The 18,818-nt window shown below is 49.4% G+C and overlaps 1 long non-coding RNA gene across 1 annotated transcript; it reads left to right on the forward strand.

Annotated features, from left to right (window-relative positions):
- The first annotated feature begins 87 nt into the window (after positions 1-87).
- On the forward strand, positions 88-6,593 carry LOC130544355 (uncharacterized). The gene is made up of 2 exons (XR_008960580.1): positions 88-225; positions 534-6,593. It is a non-coding gene; the product is annotated as an uncharacterized LOC130544355 (long non-coding RNA).
- Positions 6,594-18,818: the final 12,225 nt, after the last annotated feature.

Consider the following 18,818-nt stretch of genomic DNA (forward strand, 5'->3'; position numbering starts at 1 on the left):
CCCCGCGGCGCTGCACCACCACCCCCCCAGACCCGGGGTGGCCAGACGGCGTGGGCAGGAGACGCCGGCTCTGCCCCTGCGGACCCACTGTGCGTCCCTGCGAACCCACTGTGCGCTCCTCCGCCACTGCTGCGGAAGCGTCTGGGGCGCATGCTTGGGACTGTCGGGGTTTTCCTGTCCGCCAGGTCGGAGGTTGCGGATGTGAGCTGAGAGATCAGCGTCCTGGTAAACTCCTGCCCCTAGTAAAAGGCTGAGGGCATGGCTGGGGGGTGTGGGGTCTTACATTCGCATGTGCTGGTGGCAAGGTGTAAGAAGCACATTTGGGCACCAGAGTAAGACAGGCCTGAGCTCTGCTCTTGCCCCTTCCACTTACTAGCTGAAGCCTTGACCTTGACACCTAGCCTTTCTGGGCTTCAGGGGTATAATCCACAGGGATGTTGTGGGGGATAACAGTGAGATCGTATGGGACCAGTAAGCCCTCAGCAGTGGCCCACCATATGAAGGATACTCAGCTTAACTCTTTCCTCCAACAGCTCTTGTCCACCTCAGCTTTCCTGCATCTTCCCTACTACCCAAAGGAGAGCGCCCCACCCCCAAAAGCAGCAGTTCTGAAAAGCGGGTCCTCCTCTGAGGCTTTTCTCTGGGCCTCCAAGCTTCAGAATGACAGACAAAGGCTCAGGCCACTCAAAGCTGCTTCTGGAGCAGTTAGCCATGGGTATGGCACCTTCACCCAGTTCCCAGCCCTTGCTGCGGTCCTGTTACAGGCATTGCAGAGGGCAGAGAGGCTCACATCCTGCCCAGCCTCTGCTTCCACCAGCGGAGAGCCTCCACTGCTTTCTTGGACTCAGGAACAGCCCAGAAACCCAATGCTCTGAACAGAGAAAGAGCTCCCCAGGCGCCCCAGGCCCAGAGTGGGGAGCAGAGCCAGGCTCTCAAGCCATTTCCACCACCACCCCCTGCCACCACCACGGCCCTGCCCTACCCTGAGCAAGGAGCACTGCCCTCTGTTTGGGACTTGTGGTCTTGGGTTTGGAGGAACGTGGAGAATCCAAGAGGCTGATGTTCCCAGGAATGTGAAGAGCGACAAAGAAGTGAGAGCCTCAGGGAGATAAAATCTTCTAGTTTGTGGTTTTTTGTAACTTGTTCACTGTATTTCTAAGTCAAAGGGGAACTGAGGGCTGGTGTGATCTCTTATTGTTCGGGTCTGAGTGACATTATTCGCGCTGAGAAATGAACTGTACTCAGATCTTAGGTACACATTTCACTGTGATTGTGTTTGCTTGGTGGGTGTGCCCGTGTGTAACTTTCTGCTGCTCTCTCGGGCTCTAGAGCATTCTCTGAGCAGGAGGTAGTGCTGCCTCCTTCTGCCCATAGCAGTTAACTGGGGGCAGGTCCTGGAGGGTTTGCTGGGCAGCTGGTCACCCCTCACCCTGAGTCATCTATACGTGGAGCTGCCACGTCTCCCAGCCTAGACAGGTGTCAGGGGCTCAGACCCTCACAGGCTTAAAGTCCAAGGACTGCTGAATCAACTCTCATCTAGGAATAAAACCAAGCGATTATCTGGAAAATGAAATGTTTCTCTAGGTTTTTCTTACCTTCTTCTATGAGAAACATCTTTCCTTTGGCCAGGCTCTTCATATAAACAGGGCCCTCTAGGATTGGGACGTCTACAAGCACCCCACCAGTGTTTCTTGCAAATTGGGCCTTCCTCATCTGACCCAACCAAGATGTAGGAAGAAAAGCCAGGAGAATTTCTGGCCATTCCTGCACTGAGCAAGCAATACATCAGCAGGTACATTAAATTGCAGAACTATGATCAGTGTCAGAGGCCATGGGCTTGCTGCCCAAAGGTGGCAATCTCGCGGGATTATCCTCTCTCCCTTCAGTTCCCAAGATCCTGGAGAGAAGAGCTTTGAAGTCTTGCCCAAGATCTTACAAAAGGGCAAACTCCTGTATTTCTTTCTCTGGCCTGGGTTTGTCCTTTCTGGAGCCATGGGACCCTTGGTGGATTTCCCCAGTAACAACATGCCAACCTGTGCTTAGGCCTTCGGGAAGATCCAGGGAAGGAGAGTGGTAACAGCAGTCACACTCGGATTTCTTCCAGAGGATCTTAAAGCACCTTGTAAATAGAGTGGCTACTTAATGTGTCATCCAAACGGGAACACTTTCCGTTTGAACAGTATAGTGAACAGTATAGTGATGGTCGTCATAATTACCCTAAGGCAACAGATCTGTCCCAGGTGAACTGGGGTGTATGGTCACCTGCATGTTCACCCACAGACCGTGTCAGGGCACATGTCTTAGGAGCTGTTGAGGCAGACTGGAGATAAAGAAAGCCAAGTAGGCTCTGCCTTGTCTGCTGCTTTTCCAGAACCTCACACGTTTTGGTTGTCGCCCTCCCTGTATGCTGCCAGTCATGTGGGGCTTGGTCTTGGATAGCTCACCTGCAGCTAAAGAAGACTCTGGAATCAGGCAGGACTTCAGGACTGGGGTGAATCAAAGGTGTGCTGGGGTCATCAACCATGCAAACAGGCACGAGCACGATGTTGAAATCACACAAATGGCCAGTAAACACTTGGGACATCACACAGGCTGAAATTCTTAGGGGAGAAACACTCATTCTGGCTGACCTCAGTTGTGTAACTGTGCCCTGACTGGCTCCGCTCACCTCTGCAGAGATAACACAGTCAGAGCTCATCACCGAGAGGTTCTCTGCTGGGGGTTCCAGAAGGAGATCTGGCACACACGGGGGCTTGGTTGCTTCTCTGGACCCTCAAAAATGTCTGAACGTTTCAGTATCCTCATTTCCTCTCTGTGCACTCTAGCCCCCAGTGTCTCTGGATTGGAACCTAGCCACTGGGGATGAAGTAGGGCAGACTACGGGCAAGCAGGAGGGCTCCTCCAACTTCCAATTTCCTTCACTGCCTTCCCTGACAACTTCTCCTCTTTCTTCCCTCATCTGCATCCTGATGTCACATCTTCTGGCTCCCTTCTTGCTACAAAGTATTTCTTTTTCTCATTTGATCCTGGGTGAGGAGGACGTGAGTGTGAGACAGGGGCTGAAAGTGAGGGAATGTGGTTGGCCTAGCTCTGCCCACCATCCCAGAGAGCTTAGAGTTCCAAGCTGGGCCACAGATTTTTCGTTCGTCCATATCCCTCCATCCATCTCTCCATCCATCCCTTCATCAAAGACATTTATTAAAGTCCTACTCCGTGCCGGTCATATGCTATAGGGTCCGGGGAAATGGGAAAGGATCTGACTTGGATCCTGACTCTAGTGGGTAAACCAATACCAAGGCCCCGTGTCTTTTAGAGGCAAGAGGGAAAGGGTATAGAGGACAGCGAGCAAAGAATGAATGCTTGATTCTCTTTTTGTGGAAGAGGGTACAGGATGAAGAAAGTTTTCTTAGAGAAAGTGAAATAGGAATGGAGTCTTGAAAGATGAGTGAGAGTTGACCAGGAAGCAAGGAGAAGGGGCAAGATCCTGGAAAAGTATTGTTAACCAGGGAACTGCAAGTTCATCCGGAGAGGTGACATCTGGACGAAAGACCAAGTCCCATGAAAGAAGGGGCTGGCAGGCAGGCAGGAACCAGAAGAACATGGCAGCCATTGTCAACCATTTGAAGGAGGGTGGACTGTTCTGAGGGCAATGGGAGCCTTAAAGGGTCTTAAATAGGGAAATGACATGGTCAGTTCAAAAGTATTTGGGAAGATGCTGTGAGTCCCTATGAAGGCTAGATGAGAAGGAGGCAAGACAAAAGCCAGGGGGGCCTATTAGGAGATGGTCCCAGTAGTCCAGGAAAGAGATGATGGCTGGTAGTAGCCTGGGGCTGAAAAGTAGGTGATGGGTCTAAGAGTTGTTGAGGACACAGAATCTGTAGACTTGGTGACCAATTGGCTTCTGGAGGTGGGGTCCGGAGTACAGCAGAAAGGGAGGGAGGAGTCAGGGATGGCTCCTGGCTTCTGGGTTGGACAACTCACTAAGATAATTAATTCAGGAGGAGCTGCGGGGTGAGAAGTAGAGAGGGGTAGTGAATTCTGTTTCAGATTGGTTGGATTTGAGATGCTTGAGGAACAAGTAAGCAGAAGTGTCCAGCAGGCAGCTGGTCACCAAGGACAGAAGAGAGACCAGGGTTGGAGATGGAGATGTGAGGGTCTTCAGTCTAGAGAGAGATTGAGAACAAGAGCAAGTTCAGGACCCCAGAGACACCCGCATTTGATGGTGACTGAGAGCCCAAAAAGGAAATCATTCTGAGAAGGAATAATCAGAGATGTAGAGAGAGGACCCATGACATGGAGGCCAACGGAGAGAGTTTCAAGGAGGAGGGCGCCATGACATGCCCAGGCTGGGCCTCCTTTCTACGAGGCCAAGGTAGACTGGAGAGGCACAGAGACACCTGGGAGAGAAAATGGATAGAGGGTTCAAGAAAGGCCAGGGTTGGTGGGTTGAAGTTTTCGTACTCCTTCCCCTCCCCCATACCCCAGAAAATGTGTGACTGGTTCCTTCGAGTCCTTCTTGGGGGGTCGAGGATTCTGTGCGGTGCTAAAGAAATGAATTTGGGGAATATGAAGGTTCAAGTAAAGACTGCGCGGCGCAGATTGAAACATTTTTCAAAAGGCGTTGCCTTTCGTACTTCCCAGGGGGACTTCAAAGCCATTTCCTAGCCGCAGTGGAACCCAGAGAAAAGCAAGGCCGCTCAGATCACTATAATTTAGAAGATCCAGGCCTAGCCTTGCAGTTTGAATCTCAGCTCTGCCTTCAATCATTAAAACGAATCTTAATAACTAATTACTGAGCACTAACTGCACATCAGACACTTGACTCCGTCATCTCCATTAATCTTCACAGGCACTGAAGACATGAGGACTATTTTTAGCCCCTCTTTTGCATGCGAGGTAACCAAGGCTCAGAGCAGCAACTCAGTTAAGGGGCTGGGACTGTAACCTAGATCAGTTTTCTTCCCGGGTCACATGAGAGGTCAGACTACCTCATATGCTCTCAGAAGTCTCCCCTAAGGGCCCCCTGAGAGCAGAGAGGGTGGACATGTCCCTCTGGAGGAACTCAGGATGGTGGCAGCACCAGCCCCCTCCTACATCTCTGAAGTCTGAGGTTTTCTCATAAAGGTTGTATTTACATCTACATTCTCCTTCACACATCCCTGTTTTCTACATTTTTAAATTTTTAAAATTTTTTATTTATTTTATGTGGAGCCCAACACAGGGCTTGAACTCATGACCCTGACATCAAGACCTGAGCTGTCAGAGGCCACCCAGAGCCACCCAGGCGCCCCTCCCTGTTTGTTTTAATTAAAAGATAATGCTGAAAATGATTGACTCGTGAGAGAAAGGGAGGTCCTCGGGAAGTGTGTCAGTCTCATTGCGTAGCTTCGGGAACCCCTGGCAGCCCCCTGTGGACCCCTGGGACTATGAGGGGGCCCGGTACGGGGAATGGATCACCTCTCAGGCTCTTTGCAGCTCTGGATCTCCCTGGATCTTGTTGGATCTGGCTCCACACTTCTGAGGCTCTGACAAGGCAAGTCAAAGGGGAGGGGGGCTGTGGTGGGGCACCTAGCTGGCTCAGTCAGTAGAGCTTGACACTCTTGATCTCGGGGTCATGAGATCGAGCTCCAGGTTGGGCATAGCGATTACTTAAAAGGGGGGGGAGGGGTTGCTATGGAATGGGGCCTAGCTCTCCTGAGCTGGGCTATCGGTCTCTATAGTCACATTCCCAAGGAGGAGCCCTTGGAATCCAGGGTTTGCAGGAGAAATGAGCCTGATGGGCCAAAGGCAAAAGAAAGACCAAAATATGTCAACTGAATGTCATGAAGATAAAACACTTGGAGGCAAGAAAAAGGGAAATTCATCTGGAAAGAATCAGAGGCAATACTACTACAAAGGGCTCTGGATTGGGAAATGTGTTCTGATTTTCAAGCCGACATTAACAGAGGGAAGCACAAAGAATGTTCCAGGGGAGTTTGAAAGATGATTCCGAAACTCCTTCAGGGGAGGCTCAGGGTCAGGTCCTCAAGCATAGATGTGCAACAGGCTGAACAACTTTAAAAATGACCACTTCCCCTTCCCATCCCCTCAGCCTGAGAGCTCTGTAGGGCCACTTCCGCTCTTGCGCCCTCCACAGCCTCTGCTCCCGCTCTGTCCAAAACAGCGCTGGCTTGTGGGGGTATCTCAGAGCCAGAGTGGGTGCAGGGACAAACAGGAGGGGCTGGGAGGGAGAAGGAAAAGGGGGCTCCCCCCCACCCCCCAGAGCTGGCTGTGCAAGCTACTGCTATTCTGAGGCTGTAAGGAGAAGTGTAGCCAAGCCCGGGGCTGAAGGCTCAGAAGTTTCTCTGAAAGACCTAGCTCCAGTCACTCCAGCTGTCTTTTGCTCCTGATCAGTTTTGTTTCCCTCTTGCTTTAAAACCTGTTTTCAGGGGCACCTGGGTGGCTCAGTCAGCTAAGCATCTGCCTTTGGCTCGGGTCATGATCTCAGGGTCCTGGGATCGAGTCCTGCATCGGGCTCCTGCTCAGCGGGGAGTCTGCCAATCCCTCTCCATCTGCCTCTCCCCCAGCTCATGCTCTCTCTCTCTCTCAAATAAGTAAAATATTAAAAAAAAAAAAACAACCCACCTGTTTTCACTGTTTAGTGTCTAGAACACCACCTTTGCAGCTCCAAACCTTCTCTGTGATCATCTGCCAGACAGCAATGTTTTAAGGCAGTGAAGTAGATTGGAAATAACCAGACCTTATGCAATACCTTTGACCCCTCTGTTCCAGCAGGCCGATTGTATGAAATTAGACTCTGAGAAGAAAGGATTGGCTGACTTTTGGAGTCATCAGTCTAAAGACAAGCTCAAGAGACATAGGATAGGGTTTACTATACAGGAAGGTCTCAGAGGGAAGGAATTGCAGCTTACTCTCCTTTGCAGCTCACACAGTGCCTTACATGGAGCAAATGCTTCATATTTTATGAATGCAATAAATTCACTTCATAGTTTGCAAGGTAGGAACCAGGAGCAAGGCTGCCATCTGCTGGTGAATTTGTGAAAGACACTTCTCAGGGGCCCTCGTAGCCTAAATGGCCCTTTACTCGGTAACCTTAAGAAGACTTCCGGGGCTCCTGGGTGGCTCAGCCCATTAAGCGTTTGCCTTTGGCTTGGGTCGTGATCCCACGTCCTGGGATCAAGTCCCAAATCAGGCTCTGCAGGGAGTCTGCTTCTCCCTCTCTCTCTGCCTGCCACTCCCCCTGCTTGTGCTTGTGCTCTTTCTCTCTGTCAATTAGTAAATAAAAAAAAGGAAAGAAAAGAAAGAAAGAAAGAAAGAAAGAGAGAGAGAGAAAGAAAGAAAGAAAGAAAGAAAGAAAGAAAGAAAGAAAGAAAGAAAGAAAGAAAGAAAGAAAGAAAGAAAAGAAAAGAAAACTGCCAACTCGGGATACTTCTCTCCATTGGCAAATATTCACTCTCCCAGATATATTTCTCTATCACCCATCCAGGCAGAGATGTGAGCACCCACGACAAGTCAAGTGCTGGCCTAGGTGCAGGAGTTGATGAACCAGGACTTTACAGGAAGAGGGGAGATGCGTGGGCACCAGGATGTGTTAAGGGAGACTGGCACAGGCAAAGGGCACTGGGAGCTCAGGAGGGAAGACCCCACGGCAGGAGTCAGGGAAGGCTTTACAGGAGCTGAACAGACGGTGATGGGCTCAGCCATAAAGGGTGGTGAGGCGTCTGACGTGTGCAGATAGACAGTGTCCTGGTTATCTACTGTTGTACAGCAAATCACCCCAAACTGAGTAGCTTAAAACAACAGTCTGGGGCACCTGGGTGGCTCAGTCAGTTAAGCATCTGCCTTAGGCTCAGGTCAAGATCCCAGGGTCCTGGGATTGTGCCCCACATCCAGCTCCCTGCTCAGTGGGGAGTCTGCCTCTCCCTCTGCCTGCTGCTCCCCCTGCTTGTGCTCACTCTCTCTCTCTCTTTTATCTCTCATGGCCCTGGATTTTACTGAGCTCGGCCAGATCTAGATAGTTCTTGCTCCAGATCTCTCATGTGATTGCAGTCAGATGATAGCTGGCTAGAGTCATCGTGGAGACTTCCTTACTCACATGGCTGGCAGCTGATGCTGGTTGTTGGCTGGGAGAACTGTTAGCCAGAACCCCTACATGGAGGCTATCCAGGAGGCCAGGATTCTCTCACAACATGTCAGCTGGACTACAAAGGCAAACATCCCAGGGACATCTGGGTGGTTCAGTCAGTTAAGCGTCTGCCTTTGGCTCAGGTCATGATCCCAGGGTCCTGGGATCAAGCCCTGCATCAGGGTCCCTGCTCGGTGGGGAGTCTGCTTCTCCCTCTGTCTGCCACTCCCCCTGCTCGTGCTGTCTCTCTCAAATAAATAAACAAAATCTTAAAAAATATATAAAAAGACAAGCATCCCAAGAGGGAGCCAGGAGGAAGTTGTCTTGCCCTCTGTAACCCAGCCTTGGAAGGCACAGAGCAGAACTTCCCCTGTTCTTTACTAATTGAGACAGTCACAAAGCCCCACCCATTTTCCAGGAAAGGGGACAGGGACCCCACCTCTCGATGTGTGAGTAGTAAGGTTCTGGAAGAGCATGTAGGATAGGAAATATTACGGCAGCCCTTTTTGGAAAGTACAACTTCCTACGAGCGGGAAGGTCATTCCGGGTGGCTACCTGAATTGATGGTTTCTTAGGAGATGCGTTTTTCTGAGAGAGAAAGCCGTTTCTCAGATGGGGCATTGCTAAGTGAAAACATGAGGTTTTAGAAATAGTCACTGACCCAACTTTACTAAGAGTTATGAAACACATTTCTCCAAAGGGGAGACTCTGAGAAGGGGGAGATGCACACTGAACTCCCAAGGGGGTGACAGGAGGCTGAGATGGACGGCCAGCCCCAGTTAACCGGGACAGTGGAGTTGTGATCATGGAGCCCATCATGTGAGGTTCTGCCAAGATGGATTCTTCGAGGGGGAAGAATGGTCTGGTATCACCACAGCAAGTGGCCAGGAACACCCAGAGGCTGTGTCCAAGCTGAGTCTTCGAGAGCAGGGGTGGGCAGGGCCCAAACAGGGAAGTGACAATTCATAAGCAGCTGTCGTGTGGCCGGAAAGATAAGATGTGCACACATTAGCATGGAGCTCTGTGCTTTGTTGTAACACAGATGCAGGGAGCAGTCCTCCGGCAGAACAAGAGCTAGGGCAGAGATAAAATACAGCCTATGGTTATAAAGCAGGTGGACACTGAGACGAATGGGGGGTGAGATCAAGGACCCCAGGAGAGCCCGAGAGCCCAAGGTCCTTGGTGGGACGAGGGCCCTAATGCTCAGAACCCTCTGTGTCAACCACCAGCCTTATAGGGAGAGATGGGTGAGCCTGGTTTAAAGGCTGAATGAGCCAGGAATGGCGAGACTCAAGCTTGGCTGTCTTGGACCGGAAGTAGAGAAGTCGGGAGATCGGGAGTTTGTTCACTCAGCAGCTGCTGGGTGTCTCGGTAATGAGCTTCCGATGACAATGTCGGGCCCTGAGACCTGAAGGGGATGGAGACTTCGGCTTCCATCTCTATACATGTTTCATGACCTAACCATATCAATAATCGCATTAAATCTAAAAGGTCTGAACACCTCATTTATTATTTTTTAAAGATTTTATTTATTATTTATTTGAGAGAGAGAGCACTGAAGAGAGCACAAGCAGGGGGAGCAGCAGAAGGAGAGAAAAGGCAGAACTATATAGAGACAGAAAGCCCATTAGTGGTTGCCTGCGGCTGCAAATAGGAACTGGGATTGATTGCACGTGGGCTAGGGTTGCTTTTGGGTGTTGGAAATGTTCTAAAACTGGACTGTGGTGATAGTTTTACAACTCTTTGAATTGACTAAAAATCATTGAGCTGTACATTTCAAATGCGTGAATTTTATGATAAGTAAATCATATCTCAAAAGAGCTATTATAAGGTGGTGATATAGAAAAGCCACCGACTTGAAAAAGATAAATGAAAAGAGTATGTGTGTATATAAAGAATTATTACAAATCAAGGGGAAAAAAGATTAACAATACAACTGAAGAAAGATTCGGAGATAAGAATAACTAGAAGGCAATCCTAATGACCAATAAACATATGAAAAGGTGCTCAGTCTTGTTAGTGGTTGGTGAAATGCAAATTACAATCACAATGATCTATAATCTCCCATCAATCTGGTTGTCCAAAAAAAAAAAAAAAAAAGATCTGACAATCCAGGTGTTAGCATAAAATAAATGTGGTAAAATGAAAGATATCAACCATGTGGGTAGACTCCTGAAGAAATTCAAATGTGCACAATAAGCTGTGTAGGAGAATTTCCATAGTAGTAAGACTGTTACAGTAGCAAAAACTGGAAACAAGAGAATCGCTAAGTTGTAATATAGTTGTAGATGAAATGTTATACAGCAGTGGGAATGAGTAGACTAAAGCTACGTGAATCAACATAGATGAACCTTACAAATGTATTGTTGAGTCAAAAGGAAAGTTCTAGAAGAATTTTATACGCAGTATGAGTCCATTCAAATAGTTAAAATATGCAATGCATCTATGGTGTGTAGTGTAGTAGAAGTATTAAGATATGCACAGAAATGATTAACAGCAAGTTCAGAGTAGTATTTCCTCTGTCAGGGGGTGGGAGGGGAGAGGTGGAGCTTAAACTATATTCGTACTGCTTTATTTCTTAAACTACATGGTGTTTATAGGTGTGATGGCTAAATTTTACATGGCAACTTGACTGGACCATGGGGTGCCCAGATTTTTGGCCCAAATTATTCTGGGTGTTTCTGTGAGGGTGTTTTTGGATGAGATGAACATTTAAATTGGCAGACTGCATAAATCCAATCTCCCTCCCTAGCGTAGGTGGGCCTCATCCAATCAGTTGACCCTCGCCAGAATAAAAGAGCATTTCTCCTGCCAGATAGCCTTTGAACTGGGACATTGGCTTCCTGGGTCTCCGGCCTCCTGGCCTCCAGACTAGTATACCATCAGCTCACATGGTTCTCAGGCCCTCAAACTTAGATTGGAACTAAGCCATTGGCTTTCCTGGGTCTCTGGCTTGCCAACCCACCCTGCAGATCTTAGGACATGTCAGCTTCCATAATTGCCTGAGCCAGTTCCTTACAATAAATGAATAAATAAATAAATAAATAAATAAATAAATAAATAAATATTCTATTGGTACTGTTTCTCTAGAGAACCTTGACTAATACAACAGGTATGTTTGTTAAATTATTTCCTATACCTTTGGCATGTCTAAAATATTTTATGATAAAATTTTGAATAAATAAATAATGAATGAGTTGTTAAGCTATCAGGTGCTATAGAGGTCAAGTAACACGAGAACTGGAAAATGTCCATTAGGGGCATCTGGGTGGCTCAGTTGGTTGTGTCTGACTCTTGGTTTCGCATCCTGCTCTCATGGGTCCTGAGATCCAGCCCCGTTTCCAGCTCCCGCTCAGCGGGGAGTCTGTTGGAGGAGTCTCTCCCTCTGCCCCTCCCTCCACTTGTGTTTTCTCTCAAGCACGACCTTTCTCTCTCAAATAAATAAACAAATCTTAAAAAAAAAATGCACATTAGATTTGGCTTGTGAAGCCAGTGATTGCCTTTGCTGGAGCAGTTTTGGCACTGTGTTCAGAGTGGAGGCCTGCCGGTGATGGGTTGTAGAGAAACAAGCAGTACAGGGGCACCATACACAGTGAAGGAGAGCACGGGGTCTGTTGCTAGAAAGGAGTGCAGGGTAGAAGAGTGACTTAACAATGAGTGACTTCAGTTTCTTGGGGCCTCCATACTAATTCTGCTGGAATTATCAGAGTGTCGGTGCTCCTTTGGTCCCTGTTCCTATTCCAGTAAAGATTCTGGAAGACTTGAATTTCATCCCTTGGGTGTAGAGAAAGACTTTTAAAATAACTAACCACAGATGCAAATATCCTAGATGTCAGCTTTCTTAACTGTGGTTTTCCAAAGAGCATAAGACCGACCTCTTTCCATGGAAAGAAAGACATAAAGCCATGACTATCCCATGTTAGCCCCGGGTGTAAGGGGGGACCGTCAGACTCACAATAAATTAAGCTAAAAGTTCACGAAGGCTCTGCACTGGAATAAGAAAGGAGAGGGAGAGGTTTTTCTATCTTTCTTTTTTTCTTTTTTCTTTTTCTTTCTTTCCTTCTTTCTTTTTTCTTTCTTTCTTTCTTTTTTTTTTTTTTTTTTTTTTTGGTTGAGTGGTTGAATTTGGCTAATGGAGTATTGCTAATGGTTTCCCAATTTAGGTTCGCGGGGATCGGCAGTAGGGAGTTTTTTCCGAGTCACAGGAGCTGAAAGGACGCGCTAGTCTGTCTCACTCCTCCCGGAAACTCAGTCTGGGTTTTACTCTAACTTCTTCTGGGTCTCATCAGAGGAGCTCCAGATGAGGAGATTTTGCGCTGGGGTATTTCCTCCTACCCCTCGCAGACGGATTGCAAGCTTTTTCCAATACTCCACTCTCCCTGGGGCTTTCCCGGCTTGCTGCGGAGAGAAACCCGCCAGCAGGGGTCAGCAGTGTCTCACATCTGGCCCGGAGCCGCTTGCCACATGTGCTGTTTCTCCTGGCACCGCCAGCGTTGATGGGGAACCCGAGAATACCTTCCTGGGAAGGCCTTGGCATCACTCTGAGCATCGCCGGCTCACGATTCCTTCCCCTGAGTGTGGAGTAGCATGGGGAAACGGAACGTATGTTCATTCAAAGGCCAAAGTGGGTGTGGGTGTGCACACATCCAGACATCGGCAGCGCCAAGTCGCCATCTGGTTTTCTACCAGGCTTTTATGTGTATTGGCACGTGCCATGCCTTGTGTGGATCTGGATGTCAGAGGACGTGAATCTCGGTTTTCCTTGTTGAAATGTTCTCAGCTCCCTGGGATTTCTGGATTCGCTCAGCACCCCAGCGCTCCGGGAGGGTGGCTTCGCTCTCCCACGACTTAGAGCAGCGTTTGCACCGCGCTCCCACGGTGCCTGCCCAGTCCACGCCTCCACGCATACTCAGTGTGGAATGGAAGTCTTCCAGGGCTGCGGCCTCCGGAACGAATGTCTCGGCGGCCCAAGCCACACAAGAGCGAGTTCTGCTCTCATTTCCAGACTCTTCCTCATCTTTGGCCCCACTGCCAGTCTTCTCCCCAGCTCAAGTTCTCTTCGAGTCCTCTGGTCCACATTGCTGCTCAGCTTCCAGGATAGCTAGAGGGGTGGATCCCATTGGAGGTGTCTGTCTCTCCCCTTGCTCCTCCGTCTCCCCCACCCCAATGTGGCAGGGGTGGGAGTAGTCAGAGAACCAGCAGGGGGGCTATGGGACAGCGATACAGCTGGAAGCAGCTCTGGACTGGAAAGGGTTCCAGGCTGTAGCTGAGATTCCCAGGGCCCTGGCACCTTCCAGGCAGCCTCCAGGAGCTAGCTGCTGTGACAGGCAGAAGCTGTGCCTTTCCACCTGCCAGAAGGAGGACTTCTGCAAGCCGGGCACCTGGCCTGCTTTCCCAGGAGTAGAGTTACAGCAGCTGATCTAGGCAACAGGTGTAGGTTGCATGGTACAGCTGCTGCCCAGCACATCTGTACCCATGGAGGGGGGGTGAAGCAGCAGGGCTCGTCAATCATTCCCACACTCCCCAAAGCTGAGGGGGATGTGCAGACAGGGCCAGGGGGTGAGAGAAATGTGGAAAAACTGGGATAAGCATTCACAGAGCACTTCTTTCCTAGAGATCCCAAAGTAGGACCCTTGCCAGGTTGCCCCAAAGTCAGCCTCGCTGGCGGCAGCTTGAGAGTCAAAGCCCTGAGCCCTCCTCCTGTGTCATGCTGCCCAGTCCTTCGGCTGCAGCCAGTTCCTCTCCCTTCTCGGTTGGCTCTGCTCAGGCCTCTGCAGGCTGGAGCTCAGAATCCTGGCTCCCAGAGGCTCTCCCAGAAAACTGGGAGGGGAGTACTTGAAAGAATGGCTCTTTATATATGCAAATGATTTCTTGCCACTTTAGTTCCTCAAACCACAGAATCAATTGAGGGGGGCAACATTCTGGGGCTCTGGGTCTGTCTGTGCCAGGCACTGGGTCCAATGCTTTACCCATATCCCCTCATCCAATCCTCCCCCAAACCCTGCCAGGTATGCTGTCAGGATCATTTCTGTTTCATAGGGGAGAAATCAAGGTTATGGTCACACAGAATACAGTGGGTCAGACACCCGATGGCTGCCCTGACTCCAAAGCTTATACTCCATCCTCTGTACACACTGCCTGCAACCTCCAGTCCCCGGGAAATCCCACGTTAGGCCCCATCCCTCTTCCCCGTGTAGGTAATTCCCTGCCTATCTCCAACTCATCCATTTCTGTTCAGTGCAGCCAAAGTCACCTCTACACCCTTTATTTGCAACTCACCGCTCTTCCAACACCTCCAGTCATCCCACTGCCACCCACCAAAGAGGATGCCACAGCTGTCACCCTCTGGTCAATGGCTTCTCACACCCAATTTCCTTCCTGTGGTCCAGCCTGCTCACCTTCAAGCCCTATCATGGGCCTGAAAGTCTTTTGCTTCTATCTATCATTCTTCAGTGGTCCCACTTCACACCTTGTTTTTCCCTCTCAAGACATTTTTTTTCTTAGTATTTTAAGAATATTTGTTGATATAAGAGGGGCCCCTGGGTGGCTCAGTCGGTTAAGCATTTGACTCTTGATTCGGCTCTGGTCATGATCTCAGGGTCGTGGGATTGAGCTCCCATGGGGCTCTGCTCTCAGTGTGGAGTCAGTTTGTCCTTCTCCCTCTGCTCTTCTTCATTAAATAAATAAATAAATAAATAAATAAATAAATAAATGAAATCTTTTTAAAAAGAGAGTATAGCTTGGGCTCTGCTCCCTGTCCAATGGGCAAAGCTGGCTACATCATATCTGGGATCCAGTGCAAAATAAAAATGTGGGCTCCTTTGTTCAAAAAATCATTAAGAATTTAAAGATTGAAACAGCAAAGCATTAAACCAAATCGGGAGCCCTTCTAAGTATGGGGTCCCGTGTGACTGCACAGGTCACATGCCCATGAAGCTGGCCTACCCATGGGTCCTACAGAGACTGGCTGTCTCCTAGATGCCTTGAGTCAATGTATCCCCTGTTCTGAAAATGGACATTCCTGCCTCAGCCTCCACGTTGGCTCTCGTCCCTTGATTCTACACCCAGCCTTCCCCAGCTGCATTCTCGGCACCAAAGCCAGCATGCTGGGCATTCCAGCTCTAGCACAAGCAAACTCCTGGGGTCCGTGTCAGCCAGGCGGCATTGTTCTGGGAGCACCCACAAAGAGCAGGGTGCGAGACAATGACATCCCTGTGCCTGGGGTAGAAAGTCTCTCCAGAGATAAGAGAGCCTGGAGACCTAGGTTTCAGTTCCAGCCCTGCCATGAAATTTGCTGTGTGCTCTTAGGGGGGAATTGCTCAACATCTTGGCACCTCTGTTCCTTATCCCTTAAAGGAGAGGGTGGGATGAGGCAGTCTTGAAGACCACTCCCAGTTCTAAAAGTGTGTATTTAAATGACTCTAAGAGACTATAACAACAACCACCTCTGTTTGAGCATTTACCGTATACCTTCTGCAAGCTCATTTAATGCCGACAACAATCCTCTGAGACAGGCACTGTTATTCCCCTTTTACAGATGAGGGAGTTGAGAGTCCGATGAAAACATATCTTAAAAGAGGAAACTTTGGGAGTGATGGAAACATTCTGAAACTTGGTTGTAGGGATGGCTGCACAAATCTGTAGATTTACTAGAAATTATAGAATCGTATACCGACACTGGGTGAATTTTCTAATATGTAATGTATACTTCAAAAAAGCTGTTAAGAAGCTAAAATAGGGGTGCCTGGGTGGCTCAGTTGTTAAGTGTCTGCCTTCGGCTCCGGGCGTGATCCCGGCATTCTGGGATCAAGCCCCACATCAGGCTCCTCGGCTAGGAGCCTGCTTCTTCCTCTCCCACTCCCCCTGCTTGTGTTCCCTCTCTCCCTGGCTGTCTCTCTCTCTGTCAAATGGATAAATAAAATCTTAAAAAAAAAAAAAGAAGCTAGAAATAAAGAAGTGTACTGAAGGTAGAAGACGATAGAGCCCTTCACCACGACCCCACGCTGCCACCGAAAGACTCCTTTTCTTTGCCTCTACATAGAACTTGAAAGCATGGCCTCGGGAGCTAGACTGCCCATTCGAACCCTGGCTCTGGCACTTACCAGCTGTCAGAACCACGCAAGATACTGACTTCAATTTCTTCACTATAAAATACAAATAAAAATGATACCTATTTCGAAGGGTCGTTGCGAGGATTAAATGGATGAATGTGCGTGAAGGGCTTGGAGCTGCAGTTGGCCCACCCGCAGTGCTTCACAGAAGGCAGGACTATGACTCTTTTCCAGGATTGCTATAGCCAGAGCCTGCCTTCTTCAGGGGGACTGTTTCTCCTTGCCAGCCCCATCCCTACCCTCCTGGCCCCTTAAAGAAACACTTGTCTTGAAAAGCCATCTTTGGAAAAACACCGTGATGACTTTCAGTACATCTTACATCCTGGTAACAAAGAAAGGGAGAGAAACAGCATCTTCCCGATAAGGGATAAGGCAGTGACTCGCTCAGTCTCGTAAAACAGTCATTACCATGCCAGCTTTTCCCACACACAGACTGTTACTCCCAGGTCCTCCCAAGCCCAGGCCATCAACACAGAGGGCCCTTCTTAAAGGGGACCCTGAGGCCAGTCGTGAGGCCTGAGTGGCCTCAGATGGGGACAGCTGCTTTGCCCACACCCCCCCTTCCCATCCCATCGGCAAGCAGCCCCTCCTGGGTTAATGAATCAAGCTAGAAAGGGCAAAGCTTACTAGTGGACAGTCAGATGTCCACCACTTGAAAGTGAGTTTTTGAGCACTGAGCCCATAATCAGAGTGCATGTGACCGGGGTGGGGAAGAAGCTGGGGGGGGGGTGGGTAGCTGGTGCTTTCTGTCTCATCATCACACTTCTGCTTATATTTGCACAGCACTTTATAAGCCACTTTCTCTTCCATTATCTCACTGAAAACTCACCTAAGCCTCGGTGGGTGATTATTGTGTCCCCCGGGTGTCAACACCCGTTTTTACTGATGAGCACACTGAGGTGACGCCCTTCAGCCAGCAGCCGAACCAAAGCGCGGACTCAGGTCTCCTGATAGTATGCCCAGTGATTTTCCACTGTGCTGAGGAGGAGGAAGTCAGAGGCTCCCTCGGACTCCACCTCAGAAGCTGTCATGACATTTATTAAACGCTCAAGAAAATAAAGCCACGTGCTGTCTTCATAGCCCCACCGCGGGCCTTACAAAGGGCTCTGGAAGGCCTGAACAAGAGAGCCAGGGGGTAAAGGCAGTCCCTCCCTGAGTCACACGGAATGTAGGAGCTCTGATCTGTTCAAGTCCCCAAGGTCCCACATCAGATAACCCAAGTGGGGAAACAAATGAGCATGGGTCCGCGGACCTCAAGGTGGCAGGAAGACAGGCAGAGTCCCCTCTCCCCCACCAAGAAATCAGTCTGGGTCTGGAAATGCCACTTGTTCTGCTCCCTGGGACTCCCAAAGCCCTCATATCAACTCAAGCCAGGTCTGAGAGTCTGTGGGGGTGACAACAGGCTCCTGGTCTGACTTTTTAAAACCTATTTGTCACATTGACATTAATCCTCTTGTTAACAATCTCCTGCCCGGAAGCAGGGTTGGCTCTAAGCTGTGGAAGGGGTGCGGGGAAGGGGAGCTCCTGGGTTTTAAGGAGTCCCAATAAGGTCAGCAGGGCCTGGAGGCCACCTTCTTTATGGGGGGTGAGGTGGGAGGGCTGAGACAAGGGGCCCCCAACAGTGAACCTGAATCTCCTTCAATTACCGTCTCACTCCCCAGCACCCCTGTTGTTCTCTCCGCCCTCCACTCTCCACAACCAGGCCATTGCCTTTACTTCTTATTGATTTTCATATTTAAGGAAAATCCATTTGCTTGATTCAGAGCAACTGAGTCATCACTGTGTTCAGAGGAAAATCACTCACAAAGTAGGCACTTGGCAGAAGCCAGCTCTGGGGTGGGCGGGGACTCTGCTTACACCCCAACGGCTCTGTCTAGAGCTGCTTCTGGCTTCTCTTCTCTGCTGCTCTGTCCTAGCCACTTTCTCTTTCAGGAGCCTTCACAACCACTGCCTGTCGCCCCAACCAGGCTGGCCTCTTTGTTCTCTGCCCCCCACCTGTCCTCATGCTGTTCTGTTTCCCTGTTGAAGGTTTATGATCGGGACTTTTGGAGCAGGGTCAGAGATGGCTTGTTTGATCAACGTTCATAAATGGGGTAGAAATATTAATTGTTTGCACTGGTGGAAGAAATTTAACCCTTACAAAATTATGGCTTTGGCCCTCTTTCCCGTTCTGGGTAGCACCCAAGGAACTGCATCATTCCAACATTACCCACGTGGGTGAGGGCCCTGTATCTAGCCTCAAGACAGGCGGGGGCGGTTCAGTCTCTGATACTGGTTTGTATGACTGTTGTGTCATCTTGGTCCCTGGACCTAGAAGGGCCAAACAGATCAGCCAATCCATGCTATGAGCCCTCAAGACGAGACAATGCTTCTTCTTAAAGGACCAGGCTTCCCCTTTGCAGGCAGAGGGGACAGTGAAGAGCAGGACAGAATTCCAGTTAGCACATCATTGAATGCCAAATGGATGCAGGGTTGCAGAACTCGGACTAAGACTCAATGAGGCATATAGAATGCTACCAGGCACTCTTCTAAGCGTGTCACCTGTGTTTATTGCCCTTAATCCTCCCAACAATCTATGACAT

The sequence above is a fragment of the Ursus arctos genome, unplaced genomic scaffold (assembly GCF_023065955.2).
Source record: "Ursus arctos isolate Adak ecotype North America unplaced genomic scaffold, UrsArc2.0 scaffold_2, whole genome shotgun sequence".
NCBI classification, from domain to species: Eukaryota; Metazoa; Chordata; class Mammalia; order Carnivora; family Ursidae; genus Ursus; species Ursus arctos.